The sequence below is a fragment of the Symphalangus syndactylus genome, chromosome 12 (assembly GCF_028878055.3).
Source record: "Symphalangus syndactylus isolate Jambi chromosome 12, NHGRI_mSymSyn1-v2.1_pri, whole genome shotgun sequence".
Classification (NCBI taxonomy): Eukaryota; Metazoa; Chordata; class Mammalia; order Primates; family Hylobatidae; genus Symphalangus; species Symphalangus syndactylus.
The window spans coordinates 64,225,760-64,240,887 of NC_072441.2; the positions used below are offsets into that span (position 1 = coordinate 64,225,760).

Sequence of the window (15,128 nt, forward strand, 5' to 3'; positions counted from 1 at the left end):
GAAACAATTATCTTGTTTTCCAACGCTTCACCTTCTCTTGATGTTTCTCCTGCCCTGACCGGTAGCTCCTCCTTTTCTACTTAACCTTCAAGTGTTGGAGTGCCTCTTGGGTCCGTTCCTTCAGCTATCTCCCCTCCCTATGTGATCCTAACTAGACTTAAGACTTAACAAGTATCCCAAATGGTTTATCTCCTCCTGCACTCAAAATCAATTGTTTATTCAATATCTCCATTTGGATGTATAACAGGCACCTTAAACATAACATGTGTAAGAAAAGGCTCTTGATATCCCCATCCCCAAATCTGCTCCTCCATTTCATTAAGTGGCACCGCCATTAACTCAGTCACCAGGCCTGAACCTAAGAATCAACTCTTGATTTCTTTTTGTTCTTTCACACACTATGCCCCAAATCCAAATCCATTCCAATCAAAATGTATCTAAATAAAATAAAACAGCCTTCTTCTCATCCTGTCCGTGGCTGCCAGGCTAGTTAGTCCAAGCTACCTTACTGGTATCCCAAGGACATCTGTGCTTCCCCATTGTGTATTTTACACACATCAGATCAGGAAGACTAACTTTTAACAACGTGAATCAGATGCGGTCATTCCTCGGCTCACCCTTCTCTCATGGTTTCCAGTTCTTGTTATAATGGCCCACAGGCTTCACTGGATCTGGCCACTGGCCCGCCTCTCCGAGCCTAGCTGGTACCGCTCTCGGGCTGGCTGAGGCTGCTCAGCCATGCCGGCTTTTCACTGTTTCTGCAACATGGCAGGCGTATCCCCACCTCTGGGTTTATGGCTGATGTTCTCTCAACCTGGAAAGGCTATTCCTCTTCCCGGCCCGCGTGTTTGCAAGACTTATTCCTTCATCCCGTGTGTATGCGCTCAAAGGTCTTCTTTGAGAGGCAGTATCTCACCAGGTGTAAAGTCACCCTATCCCCTGCTTTATTTTTCTCCACACCACTTATCACTACCTGCAATTTTTGTCACTTGTTTGTTGTCTGTCTCCCCTCTCCCACTCCACTAGCATGCAAGCTGCAAGAGGGCCTTTGCCTGTCTATGACTTTATTCCTCTGCGCTTAGTTAGAACAGCGCCTGGAACCTAACAGGTGCTCAATTAGGGCTTGTCAAATGATTGCGTTCCCTCCAAATTCTCTTCTTGAATCTTTGGACCCTTCCTCATTTTTTTTCCGGTCTTACCCACCTCCCATCCCCCCCTATGCAAAGCTAAAACTCCCCGCCCCTTCCCGGTAGTTCCAGGCTTTCCCGGCTCCATTGTGCGTGGCTCCTTTAAGCGGACTCCGGAACTCCGCGAGGAAGGCGGGGCCGAAGCCCAGCCGTCGCCAACTTGGAGGGGCGGGGCAGAATCAGGGGGCGGGGCCTGCGTGGTGCGTGCGTGCGCGTTCTGGAGGAGGCGCCGCCGCCGCTCCCGAGGCCGCCGCCGCCGCCGCTGTCGCCGCGCAGAGCCGGAGCAGGAGCCACGGCCGAGAGGAGGGAGGAGGAGGAGGTGGAGGAGGTGGAGGAGGTGGAGGAGGCGCCGGACCGGGGGGGGGTGAGTGAGGGGCCGGGAGCCCCAGACGGTCCCAGAGGGAGCGGGGGGCGCGGGTCCGCCGAGCCGAGGGTGAGGCGGCTCATGTCGCCGGTCGGTCGCCTGGCTCCCCCTTCCTCCGCGTTCCATCGGTGTCCGGGGCGGCGGCCCGGGGGCCTGGCCGGCGGGAGGGGCCGGGGATCTGGGAGGCCCGGCCGCCGCCAGGGCCAGAGCCAACCACGCCCGCGGACCGACCCGGTCGACTGTAGGCCTGCGGGAGACCGTCGGGAGGGGCCCCGGCCGGCTGTGGGAGAGAAAGAGGACATTGTGTCCCCCACCCTTCAACTCCCCGAGGTGTCATAGCACAAGCCCATTTCCCTCACCATCTCCCCAGACACGGTGCCCTCGTACCTCACTGCCTGAGAGAAGCAGAAGGTTGGACATCGCTGCCTTCCTCCTCTTACATGTCCCCTGTCTAGGGTCAGAGCTTCCTTCAAACCCAGCTCTCCCTTTTGGGCCGGCGGGGGCGGGTGGGGGGACACACCGGGAATGGGGTTGGAGGATTGGGTGAATTCTCTGTCCTCTGCTGTAGAAGTGCGGGTAGACTGGAGCGTTGCTGTCTCCGGGCTCACTTCTGTCAGGGTTCAGGGTCTCCCTTTCCTTCCTTTATTCCCCCAGTTAATAGGGCTGACATCTACATCCCACTCCACCTTCCAGCCCCTTTCCCGCCTTCTTTACCCTCACGTCTTCCGTAGCTTACCATGTGTTCGCCTTTTCAGTGTTACTTTTCATGGGTCTCTGCTTCTTCCCTGAATTTTGTTAGGGAAGAGGTCACGGTGTGATTCTTGTTATCCTTCAAACTAGCGGCTTGGTAAGAGTATCTCTTGCCTCCTTAATCAGGAAGTTAAGGACGGTGTCTTCAGCCGAGTTGTGTAATTTACTGCTACGGGGAGAAGATGAGAGGAAGACATTTGTGCCTACAAAATGGGATCTCCTCGTAGGGCTGAGAACCAGAGTTTAGGGAACCTTTGACCTCTTGGAAAAAGAACTGCCATTGAGGAGTAATGCATTCTGTTTTGGGAGGGAAAATCATTTTGTTACTTCTTTGAAGGGAGGAGGTATAAGAAATGAAATAGAATAATAGAGCAGAAGGTGAATGAGCCACAGCCCTACAGGTAGCCACTCTTTTTCTTAGGTGGCGGATGATGTTTTTGTTTTGATTACAGTAAGAGTAAAGTATCAGCTCTTAGATTTAACTTGGGGCTCCTACCTTCAAAAGCATGAAGGGCCGTCTCACAAGAGATGCTGCTGGAAACAGGATTTGGAAACTTTCTTTGGGTTTCCTGTCAGAATGTGTGGGGGTGGACATGCCTATGTGTAGTTTTTCTTTCCTTGTGATGTAATTTATTTCTGTGATACTTTGACATAATAAGCATTAAATTAGGCCCCAGACTTTCTGTCTTTATTATGCTTTCCTGTAACATTGTTGTTTTGAAATTATATAGTTCGATATTTTTTTGTAGCGTGATATTTCAGTGAATTCTGTCTAGTTTTCTTGGTGTTTTAAACTATGGTCTACTTCAGATACGATTAGCTGCTAGGTATTGAGGATCGTACATGTTCAGTATTTGTGGAATGAATTGAATGATTACAAAGATGAGTCTAGGTATTAAATCTTCTGTCCTTTTGAGAGGTACTCTATATTAGGATATTGCAGTCCATTTCCAGTTTGTAAGATAGTAATTCTTAACCTTTTCTAGGCCACTGACACCTTTGAGAATATGATGAAATATATAAACTCTCTCCCCAGAATAAAGTTAATAGGCATTTATTCACAAAATTTTGAATTAGTTTTAGGGACCCTCTGAGGCCAACCATGAACTTATGTCTTAGAAGTGAACTGGATGGAATCCCTCAGTGTTACACAGTTCCATATTAAAACAGCTCAAAAGCCTTTGTTCACTTTTTGTATGGCCTCGGGAAGGACAGTATCTACACGTAATATACCCCAGAAGACAAGTATATTCATATGCGTTGTTCCTGTAGTCCTTCTGAAAATGAATCCCAAGGAAATATTACAAATGAAAGAAAATGTTGTATATGCACATGTTCGTTTAATTATTTTAACAGATGGGAAGAAAAGGAAACTACTTACCCAACAGCAGAAAGATACACAATTTTGCAATCACTGAAAAAGGTTAGAAATGAAGATTATTAATCTCCTAATTGATCTTCCAGCTTCCACTCTTGCCCCTCCACCCCAAGTTGATTTCCACACAGCAGCTACAATGATGCTCACAAACTTCAGAACAAGTCTCTCTTCTATTCAGAACCCTCCAGTGTTTTCCCATCTCATTCACAGTAAAATCCAAAGTTCTTACCATGGCCTACAAGCCTTACAGCTGCCCAGCAATTTCCCTAATCTCAAGCCCCTTTACTTTTCCTCTTGCTTACTGTACCCCAGCCACACTGGCCTCCTAGTTCCCAAAAAGGTCAAATACACTCAGGTGTCTGCACTTAATGTCCTCTCTGCCTGTAACCTTTTTCCCCAAGGCAGTATATATCCCTCACTTCTTCAGGTCTCTGCACCAGTCTCAGGTCTTCCCTTACTACCCTTCCCTGCCACTGTTTCTATCCCCTCACCCTACCTTATACTCTTAAGACTAGGTTATACTAATTTTGGCAGCCACAGTTGTTGACAAACATTTCATGGTAATGTCACTTGTATACTTGCATTGGACATTATTGTTTAACATTTAAAAAATAATGTCAGTCATAAAAAGAGAACTTTCAGATTGTTAAGTTGAATTTTTCGATAGCTCACGTTTAAAGTTCTGATGTTAGCTTACCTCCCCAACATTTAACTACAGGATGCTAATTGTTGGATACAGAGATGAATTAGACAGGGTCTCTGCCCTCAGGGAGTTTCACAGTCTGTCATTATTTGTATTGTAATAGTTAAGTTACTCCAGATCTTGCCAGTGTTTAGTGTTACCCATCAACTTTAGTGTATGGTTGATGATATTTTATATAAAATAGTGATTAGACACCCAAATTTTCATGTTGGTAATTGTTTTTTTTCCTTGCAAAGGGGTATTTTTAAAAATTGAATTTTTTTGAGATGAGTCTTGCTCTGTCACCCAGCCTGATGTGCAGTGGTGCAATCTTGGCTCACTGTAACCTCTGCCTCCTGGGTTCAAGCGATTCTCTTGTCTCAGCCTCCCGAATAGCTGGGATAACAGGTACCCACCACCACGCCCAGCTAATTTTTTTTTTTTTTTTTTTATTGTTAGTAGAGACGAGGTTTCCCCATGTTGGCCAGGCTGATCTCAAACTCCTGACCCCAAGTGATCCGGCCACCTTGGCCTCCAAAAGTTGTTGGGATTACAGGGGTGAGCCACTGTGGCTGGCAACAAAGGAATTTTTAATGGTATCTGTAATTTGTTTAATTTCTGTTTTGTATGATGTTTTTAGAATTTTATAGCTGTGACAGCCCCATGTTTTGTTCTTTGCAGTAAATTGTGTAGGTACTTAGTTGAAGACTCACAGTTGAATTTTTTAATTGTTGTAATTCTTTATAGTTCAAAAAAGAGACTTTTTTTTTTTTTTTCTGAGACTCTGACGGAGTCTTGCTCTGTCACCCAGGCTGGAGTATAGTGATGTGATCTTGGCTCACTGCAACCTCCGTCTCCCAGGTTCAAGGGATTCTCCTGCTTTAGCCTCCTGAGTAGCTGGGATTACAGGCACGTGCCACCACACCTGGCTAATTTTTGTGTTTTTTTTTTTTTTTAGTAGAGACAGGGTTTCACCATGTTGGTAAGGCTGGTCTTGAACCCCTGACCTCATGATCCGCCCGCCTCGGCCTCCCAAAGTGCTGGACTTGTGCAGCTGAGACTATTGTTTTTGTTAAATAGATCAACATTGAAATTTTATTTGGTTTATAGGGGATGATGACACCAGCCAGTTTTGATAGAAAACTATACCACTGTGAGGGCTTTGCCCAGAATTTCTGGTTCTGGAACCTAGATGGCTTGATTTGGCATAGGTGGGGAGCTTTGACTTCTATACAAGGGAGTGGGTTGAATCACTTGAGTTACTTGAAAGCACCTTGTTCTGTTTCTGACATGTGATAGGGACACCGTAAATGTTCATCGAACCTCAGATCACTTCTAATCTCGTGGTTCTAAAATTCTCTTAGTTGGTCAGTGAAAATAACTAATGTAAAGCAGTTATATTTTAATATTGGGATACATTTGAAATTGTGAATGTAAGTTTACTTGTTTATAATGTCCCTTTTCAAATTAATTGGTTATAACAATTAATTGATTACACCTAATCATTTGTAAGAAGAGTTATGACCTATTTCCAAGAATTTTTTGCTTATTCTGATGTCATATAATTGCTGCATTACTTAATGCCAGATTCATATCTTATGAAAAAGATTAGCATTAAACAAAAATATTTAAGCTTTAGTATGTTACTGAGACAGAAGAAGTGTCCATTTTTTCTTTTGTTGTGTGCATGAAGTATGGGGATTACAAGCAATAGTTTTTATGTGCTTTTTAGTTTTTCGTATACAAAGATAATGTTAATATTAGCTCATTTACATTTTGAAACTTTTGTAATAGTGGTATAGATTTGCACTGCATAATTCACATTCTCTCAGTCCCCTGCACACAGTTGTGAGATGACTGGTTAAGAGGGCACTTTGTTTCAAAGTTAAATGATCCAGATGAGTATTGAACCTATAAGCTTAGCTTTGTTCATTATCATGAGGTTCTGATCAACAAAGCAGTTCAACAGAGAACCGTGCCATGGTCTCATTTCCGCTTGAAAATAAGCCTTTTAGAAGTAGAAGGTACAAACATGCATATACACATGCACCAATAAAAAAAGGAAATTGTGTATGGTTATTAAGGTAGAGTTGAAACAGGAAATAATGTGCTTTTATAAGTGGTTTAAAAATAATTCTTTTAATTTTCGGAAATACATGATATATGCATGGAAAATTAAATGTTTTATGAAATAAACTCCAATCAGTAGACAAGTTAATGGCTTTTTTAAAAGCACTAATGACTTATTTACTTAGGCTGTATAAATTTAGGTTAGATAAATCTGAAAAAAATTTCTTTATAAATCACTCAAATTTTCCCAGTGTTTCTTACCTCTGACCTATTTAGTTTACACTGGTAGAGTGGTTCAAAGTGTTAAAGTTAACTAAATTTAAAATTAAATATGTAATCATATGTTTTAGTGTCCGAATGTATTTAAATTAGGCCATATTTCATAAGCATAGCAGTATATTAAACTAAAAAAACTAATAAAAGATACTTTTGGGTTAATTAAAACTTGAAGTGCCTTACCTTGAACTCCTAGGTGTATACACCTATAACATGTTACTCATTCATGGTTTTTTGCAATGCAGTGCTGTACCCACTTATTCTGGAGGTAAAAGACAGTTTTGTTCATGGTAGGACTGTGTTTTAGATGTCTTTTGTTTTTTAACTGTTTTCTTTTTTGTTTTGTTTTTGTCTTTAGAAAAGACAAAACTATAAAAAGAGGCACAAAGAACTGAATACGACTATTTGGATATATCCCAAATGCAGTTTATATGACTCTAAGTTAGTAGTGGAAATTTTATTGCTGACTATACATTTCAGATATGTCAGATGTGTAATCCAGAGAGTAAATTCACTCACTGTGTTTTCAGTGATATTTTAAATTCATTTATCAGTAGGATCATTCTGTTCTAGACAAGTTGGCTATATTATAAAACATTAAGCAAGCAAGCACTAAGTTAAATATTGTAGCAGTTGAAACTTAACGCTAATCTTTCAGTTTTACACAGTGAACAATCTAGCCCAAATCTATTGATACCTTTGGAACTACCCTTTAAATTCCATCCTATGCTTGTGAAAAGGTTGCATAATTTCTTTTCTTTTTTCTCTCTTCTCTTCCTCTTCCTCTTTCTTTTTCTATTTCCCTTTTCTTCCTTTTTCTTTCACAGAGTCTTGCTATATCACCCATGCTGTTCTCCACCTCCTGGGCTCAAGCTATCCTCCCACTTCAGCCTCCTGAGTAGCTAGGACTACAGGCGTGTGCCACCACAGTTAATTCATAATTTCATTAATAGATTTCAGATTCAGTCATTGAACAGATGTTTAAGTAAACCCAAATTAGGCTCTTTGATGGATACTGAGATGTGAAGGTGTAGTTTCTGCTTGAAGGAATTTATTATAGTCTGGCAGTTTATTTTGTTTGCCACAGCCTGTCATGTGTTTTATAAATCAGTGTTGTATTTTCATGATAGAGTGAAAATAGAATGATACTCATTTTTTAAGTAAAATAAATTGTGAACATCTCAAATTCTCTTAGTTGGTGAACAGCTATTTCGGTGGTCTTTTTTTCTAACAGCTTATGAGTATTAGACCAAATCAGTTTCCCAGTTGTTTAAAATAGAGTTAAATAAGAATTGTTGGTTTACTGCCTGTTTTACTTCAGTCCAAGACTTATTTTTTGTAAATAGCTTTTCTGCATATGTATACATACACACACACACATGCACACACACACACACACACACACACATGCATGTATATACACACATTGTAGGGAAGTTGTTTCCTGGTTCAGCTAGCAATTTCAATTCTCTGTTTAATGTCAGAAGTTGTTTTGTAGAATGGCATGTTAATATTTTTTTCTACACTGATTAAAATCATCCTTTGCCACTAAAGTCAACTATCTGCTAGGACAGAAGTGTGCAAATAGACAACATGCATAAATGTGCATTTTTAGTGACTGTTGTTAGCTTGACAGTTTTATTTTCAAGATCCTCTTCTCTCCCAACCTAATTAATTATGATGTGTTTATAAGGCAACAATAATATATGTAGTTTGCAAAATGAGAATAATTTTTCTGGTTTTTCCATTTTTGCATGTTTTGAGTTTGGATTAATTGGACATGTATTATTCTCAGTAGACATATATAATAAAATAGTCCATTTAAGTGTGATTCTTTCTCTTGGAACATTGGCTGACTTTTAGATAGTGGGCCTTGTGCAGTTTCATAAATACAGGTACTACTGAGTTTTGGATGACATTCTTTACACAATCTAAAAGTAAAGGTGAGCATAATAGAAGCTGAAAACAAGCTTCTGGGCATAATAGAAGCTGGAAAAAAGTCTGACGTTTTCTTTGCACTAGGAAATGTATTTCTTATTCCAAGTAATATGCCCTTGTTAGATTCAGGATCTTTTTCGGTGGTTATAACTGCTTAAACATTTTTTGTGTGTGTTTAAAGTAATTGATGTTATACTGTGGCAGATTTTGAAAAGAATGTTAAGTGTAAAGAATAAATTGAAAACATCCATGAGCCTATCATCCAGAAAAAGTTACTACTAATACTTTAATATACATTTTTCCAGTTTGTTCCTTGCATGTACGGATTTTTTATTTATTTATTTTTTACGAAACTTAGAATTATAACTTTATATATATTGTTTTGATCATACTTTTTTTTTTTCCTGCATGGGATGTTGGTCTCCTAGTTTGAGACTTTAAAGTTGATTCTTTATAATATTGCTATTTTAAATAACACTGGGACAGACGTTTTTTGTACATGTATCTTTGATTGCATCTCTGTTTTTTTTTTTTTTCTTCCTGTAGGATAGATTCCCAGAAGTGAGATAACTGGATCAGAGGGTGATTACCCTGTGTATAAGAGTATGTGTCTCACTGCACCTTCAATGGCATTGAGTAGGTCAGTTTTTACAATCTTTGCCAATGTAATAGACATCTGTTATATTCTTGGGTGGTAATAGCAGAAATCCTCATATTATTAATAATCTGTAAAACCATCATACTGTATGAAAGAAATTTGCAGTTATCTTCCAAAAAACTTTTTGAAATGAGTTTCTTTAAAAATATTTTAGGTAAAAGTAATCTGTGACCAAAAAAAAATTACTGATTAAAGTTTTTTTTTTATGGAGAGCTAGAATTTTAATGTTCTTTTATTAAAATGACAAACATGAGAAAGCTTGTTTTATAGTGTGTAATAAGTAGAAATAATATGTAAAACTAAATTATTTCAGATAGATGAAGGGGGTAGTCACATGGTTCTGACTTTGAAAAAACAAAAAAAAATTGTTAATGTTTAGAGCAGTAGCTCTGGAGTTAGGCAGCCTGGGTTCGTGTCCTTGCTTTGCCACTTACTAAGTACATGATTTGAGGCAACCTGCTAAATATGTATATGATTTGATTTTTCTAAACCTTGGCTTCCTTATTTTTATAAAAGGAGAATAATATCTACCCCATAGGATTGTTGAGAGGATTAGAATAATATGTAAGACCACTTGGCACATAGGTATTTAATAAAAACTAGCCGTTTTCATTAAATTTGTTTTTTCTGCCAGTCTCCTCAAGGGCAAGAAATATCTCATTTTTGTGTTCTTGTTTACATGAATAAATACTGAAATGCAACTGGGCTGTGGTGAGCAGTGGCAGCAGGAGGGGAATGGTGGACATTCTTTGTGGTAGGAGTGGCATGTGCCAAGATAGAAAGAAAGTTCAGGAGAAGTTGGAGGACAGGTGATTAATTTGACAGAAGCTTAGGCTTTTGTATAGTTAGAAAATATGGAGATAAGGGAGAATTATGGAGATTGGGGCTAGACTTTTAAGCCATTGAATGCTAGGTTGATAAGTGTAGACTTTTTCAGGAGTACAAGCTTTGGTACGCGGAAAATGACTTGATAAAAGCATTCATCGAAAAGCAGATGAATTTGCTTGTAGAGTAAAGAATGAATTGAGGAAGGAAGAGGTTGAAGACCGGGAATCTGGATTAATAGTAACACAGGTAAGGTGAGATCTGAGGGTTTAAAGGAAAACAAGAGGGAGAGTTTTGGAGGAAGTGCTTAGGCTTCAGGTTTGTGAAGATCTATACAACCAATTTGGAGATTAAATTCAAAAGAAACAGCCTAGGCTTACATGCAGTTAGGCAGCCTTTGAGAGAAGATGGGACTCACTTTTTAAAAATTGAAGGATAAAACATTCCAAGATTCCTAACATTTCATCAGTAAAAAGCATATATTTATGCTTTTAAAAATATATATGTACAATCTCCTGCAGTAATTTTATTTAGTTAGCATTTTGAGTTCTTGGTTAACAGGATATCCTCGCTTTTAGACTTTGTATTTCTGGAGCTATTACCTTAAAACGCTTCACTGTAAGGTGAAATTCTTCTGCATGTGGTTTTTGTAGCATTTGTGATTGCTGCAGGACTTTAAAAACACCGGTTGTGTGAGCAGAAGTGATGAGAAGTGAAATATAGACTTCTTGTTTGTTAAGCAGCTTCTAAGTAAAATATAGAAGCAAAAAAATGGGAAATTGCGTGTATGATGTTTAGAAAAACATTACTTTTAGTATTCCTGTTTTCTCTCTCACCCCTGAATTTTCCTAATTAAAAAAAGAGAGTTTGCAGATGCCATTTTTAGTCATTCTAGTACCTGACTAGAGCTCTACTCATACTTTCCACTTGACTGAATAATATAAAGCAAGTTAGCCAGAGATTGATATTAATAGTATTTCTTTTGACTGATAAGTAAACTCACATGAGCTGTGAATTGTCTGCTCAGTATCTTCCAATGGAGAAAAGAAGCAACCACCAATTTAAAAAAATACAGGCTTGTGATACTTGTAAAGTGTTTGCATTTTTTAAAACAGTGAGTTGTCATACCTTTCTTAATGTTTCTTTTAGTTTCCAAATACTGCCTAAATTCAGAAATAAAGTACTTATTATTTTTATTCAAATCTCTTCCCTTTAAAACTATCCTTGAAAATATTTTTAAATTAATAAGCAAATGTAACTCATAGTGCTCATAGTGTTGGGGATTGTGTGCGTGTGACTTTTTTTTTTTTTTTTTTTTTTACAAATACTGTGTTTTTCCTATGTGAATCTGCAAAAGCCCAGATCTGGTCAACTGAATGAAATTTCATTTACTAAAGGGACCTCAGATATTCAAAACGATGATTTAATGTCTACAAACTATAAGAGTCTCTTTTGAATAAGTTTGAGGATACTTCTGCCTGTTTGTCCAGCAGAAATCTGAACTACAGTCATTCTCTTCCCATCACTCCTACTCCTTAAACTATAGCTGAGAGAATAGCATAGTCCTTAGTTTGGGCCATTCTGGCATTGTGACTATGATGGCCTGTTGTCTTACATTTTTAGAAACATGCTTGCATCTTGACAGAAAAAATAAATTATTAAATTAAGTAGCTAGCAGTTTATGGCATACTGTTATAAGATAGTTCATTTAATTTTTACATGAGGTGACATACGAAGTGTCTGAAATGTGAATAGACTTTTGTATGCTTCTATCCCGAAGGATTAAAATGAAACAAAATGAAGTGTACTGGTTGAATAGAATATTATATACATTTTTCTTTATCAGAAGATTTTTTCATACTCCTTTTGAATCAGCAATTTTGAATGCTAAATATAAATTCTTGACTAAGAAGTCAGTCATTCCCTAACAGTAATAATAAACAGTTTGGTTAGTCTTCCAACATGTATTTATTGAGTGATTATTGAGTGCTTGATACTATTCTAGGAACCAGAGATTTAGCAGTGAATAAGACGTGCTTTCATGGCAATTTTTATACCACTGAAGGGTTGATGATAGTAGAGACACAGTAGAAAAACAAGTAAATAAGATAATTTCAGAGGTCCCAAATGCCATGAAGAAACTATAGCAAGATGAAATGATAGAGAATGATGAAAGGGTTTTAAATTGAGTGTTGTGGAAAGGCTCACTGAGATGGTGATATTTAATGTGGCACCCGAATTACAAAATGCCAGACACATAACAGTATATAAGAAGAATGAACCAGGCAGAGAAAGGGCCCGTTGGTGCAGAGGCCCTAAAGTGGGAAGCAGATCATCATGTTTGAGGAAGAACAAAAAGACCCTTGTCGTCACAAGGCTAGGAAAAGCCTGGTAGATGAGGTTGATAGGGAACAGCTCACTGGATATCATTATTTCTCTTTATGGGTAACTATATGCAACTTGTGAATTTGAAGGTGGTGTTACTAATAATACTCATTTAAATCTGTAGGGTAACCAGTAGTTTTTCTAGACATACAGAATCACTAATTTCTGGTCCATAAATTATGTTTTTCCCAGGGATCTGCAGAGATAGGAAGGAATTATGATTAGTATTACAAAAAGTCAAATGAAAATTGTGCATTTACTCTAAATAGACTTATACAGATAAAATATTATATATCTTTTCTTTGACCAATGATTATATTGACTCAAATCATTATCATACATTGTAGTGATTTGCAGATTGTTAAGGAAATAAAATATTGTACTTATCCCTTCAAGATCCTAGCATTGGGTTTTGTTAGTTTTTAAGTCTTTGGCAATTTGAGAATTTTGATTAGCTTTTACTTATGTGATTAATAAGATGTCACTGCAGTTGGTAGACAAAAATCTTTAAACACGTGAAATCCATGGAATAGAATAGAGTTTTTTTATAGAAAGGTTGGGAGCCATTGATTAATATCCTATCTGTAATGGACCTACAGGGAGAAGGGAACTCATATGTTTTTGAGTGTAGATCCCTTACATCCTATTTAATTTGCACAGTAAATCTATAAAGTAGATATTGTTATTGTCCAGTTTTTTTACAGGTGATGAAACTCAAAGTAATTATGTAATTTGTGAAAATTTACGCAGCTCTAATTATAGAGGAGGATCATGTGGATAGTAAACGTCCAGAAGAAGGGACTTTTGCAATACAAAGCAGAAAATAGGTGATCAATACATATTTGTATCTTGCTTAAATGTAAACATGAATGAATGTGTAAATGACAGGAGACTGCCTCTGTCCCTGTACTGTTTTCAGTGAGTCACACCATTTTTCTCCTAAATGAGTCTAGAAAATTTCTTCAGAAATAAAGTGACTTCACCTGTCTTTTTTTTCCATAAATCATACAGTAAAAATCCTGAGGAGAGAAATAAAGATCAAACAGTTACAAAGTATAATTTTCTCTTAGGGTTTGTTAACTGAGTAATGTCTTTTTTTTTTTTTTTTTTTTTTTTTTTTTTTTTGAGACGGAGTCTCGCTGTCGCCCAGGCTGGAGTGCAGTGGCGCGATCTCGGCTCACTGCAAGCTCCGCCTCCCGGGTTCACGCCATTCTCCTGCCTCAGCCTCCCGCGTAGCTGGGACTACAGGCGCCCGCCACCACGCCCGGCTAATTTTTTGTACTTTTAGTAGAGACGGGGTTTCACCGTGGTCTCGGTCTCCTGACCTCGTGATCCACCCGCCTCGGCCTCCCAAAGTGCTGGGATTACAGGCGTGAGCCACCGCGCCCGGCCTGTTAACTGAGTAATTTGTAGAGTTTTCAGCTTTAAAAAAAAAAGTCTGCTTTGCATCATAGTGTTCATTATCAATAACATCTTTTGGTTCTGTTTATATCTTAATTTTTTTTGTAACCATTTAAGAATTTAGTATTCTGAAATGAGGTGATGGAATTACAGTAGTCCAAATGTTTAGCCATAGTTGTCTACCTAATATGTATCACAGTCTGTGGGGAGTGGGGCAGGGTTGGTGGCATGTGTTTGTTTCTGTCTTCTATTAGTGTGATTTGTTGCTCAGAAATATAAACAGATAATTCTAAGTCATTTAATGGTTAGTAGGATAAATGAGGCCTTTTTTTTTTTTTTTAACTAATGCCTATACCCAGGCAGAATAGGAGTATGAAATCTCTGAACCCTGTGTTTATAAAGTTTCTAATCCTTCAAATTAATATCTTAATAAATTTTAAGTTTAGTATTCTTTTAAATGAATATCATAGGAATGGATACCTAAAGGATGAAAGTACATATAGGTAATTGAGAAATTGAAAGAAATCAGAGTAAAGTTGAGAAAGGAACATAATTATGATACAGAATTTACCATAGGGAAATAACACATGTAAGTTGACGTGCTAGACTGTGGAAATGGAATTTATTTTCTCAAAAAAGAGAAATGAAATTGATAGAATGAGGGCTAGGAGGAGGTAAATTATGGTTGAAGGAGTAGAATACTTTGGATTAGATATTGGAGCCTACGGCCGGGTGTGGTGGCTCATGCCTGTAATCCCAGCACTTTGGGAGGTCAAGGCGGGCGGATCGCCTGAGGTCGGGAGTTTGAGATCACCCTGACCAACATGGAGAAACCCCGTCTCCACTAAAAAAAAAATACAAAAAAACTAGCTGGGTGTGGTGGCGCATGCCTGTAATCCCAGCTACTCAGGAGGCTGAGGCAGGAGAATCCCCTGAACCTGGGAGGCAGAGGTTGTGGTGAGCCAGGATGGTGCCATTGCACTCCAGCCTGGGCAACAAGAGCAAAACTTCGTCTCAAAAGAAAAAAAAAAATGATTAATCTGTCACCATTTGTGGCCGTATAATTACTACTTCATGAAGTATGGTGTCTTGTTGATTGGAGTTGGAAGGACAATAAACCTAGATTAAATGAAAAGGGTTGTTGTGAAGAAGTAACATATTTTAAAATTTGTTTCTAGTTGTCTGAGACTTGTTATGACAGGCCTATAAAAGAT

At 38.6% G+C, this 15,128-nt stretch overlaps 1 protein-coding gene across 11 annotated transcripts in view; it reads left to right on the forward strand.

Annotated features, from left to right (window-relative positions):
* The first annotated feature begins 1,362 nt into the window (after nucleotides 1-1,362).
* Nucleotides 1,363-15,128, forward strand: part of RAP1A (RAP1A, member of RAS oncogene family) — a 96,851-nt gene continuing 83,085 nt past the window's right edge. Inside the window, exons 1-3 of one of the 11 annotated variants that reach the window (XM_063625682.1) lie at nucleotides 1,372-1,551; nucleotides 9,192-9,285; nucleotides 10,241-10,377. The gene's annotated coding sequence lies outside the window, so the exon portion shown is untranslated. Of the gene's footprint in view, nucleotides 1,552-9,191; nucleotides 9,286-10,240; nucleotides 10,378-15,128 lie in introns of those variants that run through there. The other 10 variants (XM_063625681.1, XM_063625669.1, XM_063625673.1 and 7 more) reach the window with 10 other exon arrangements.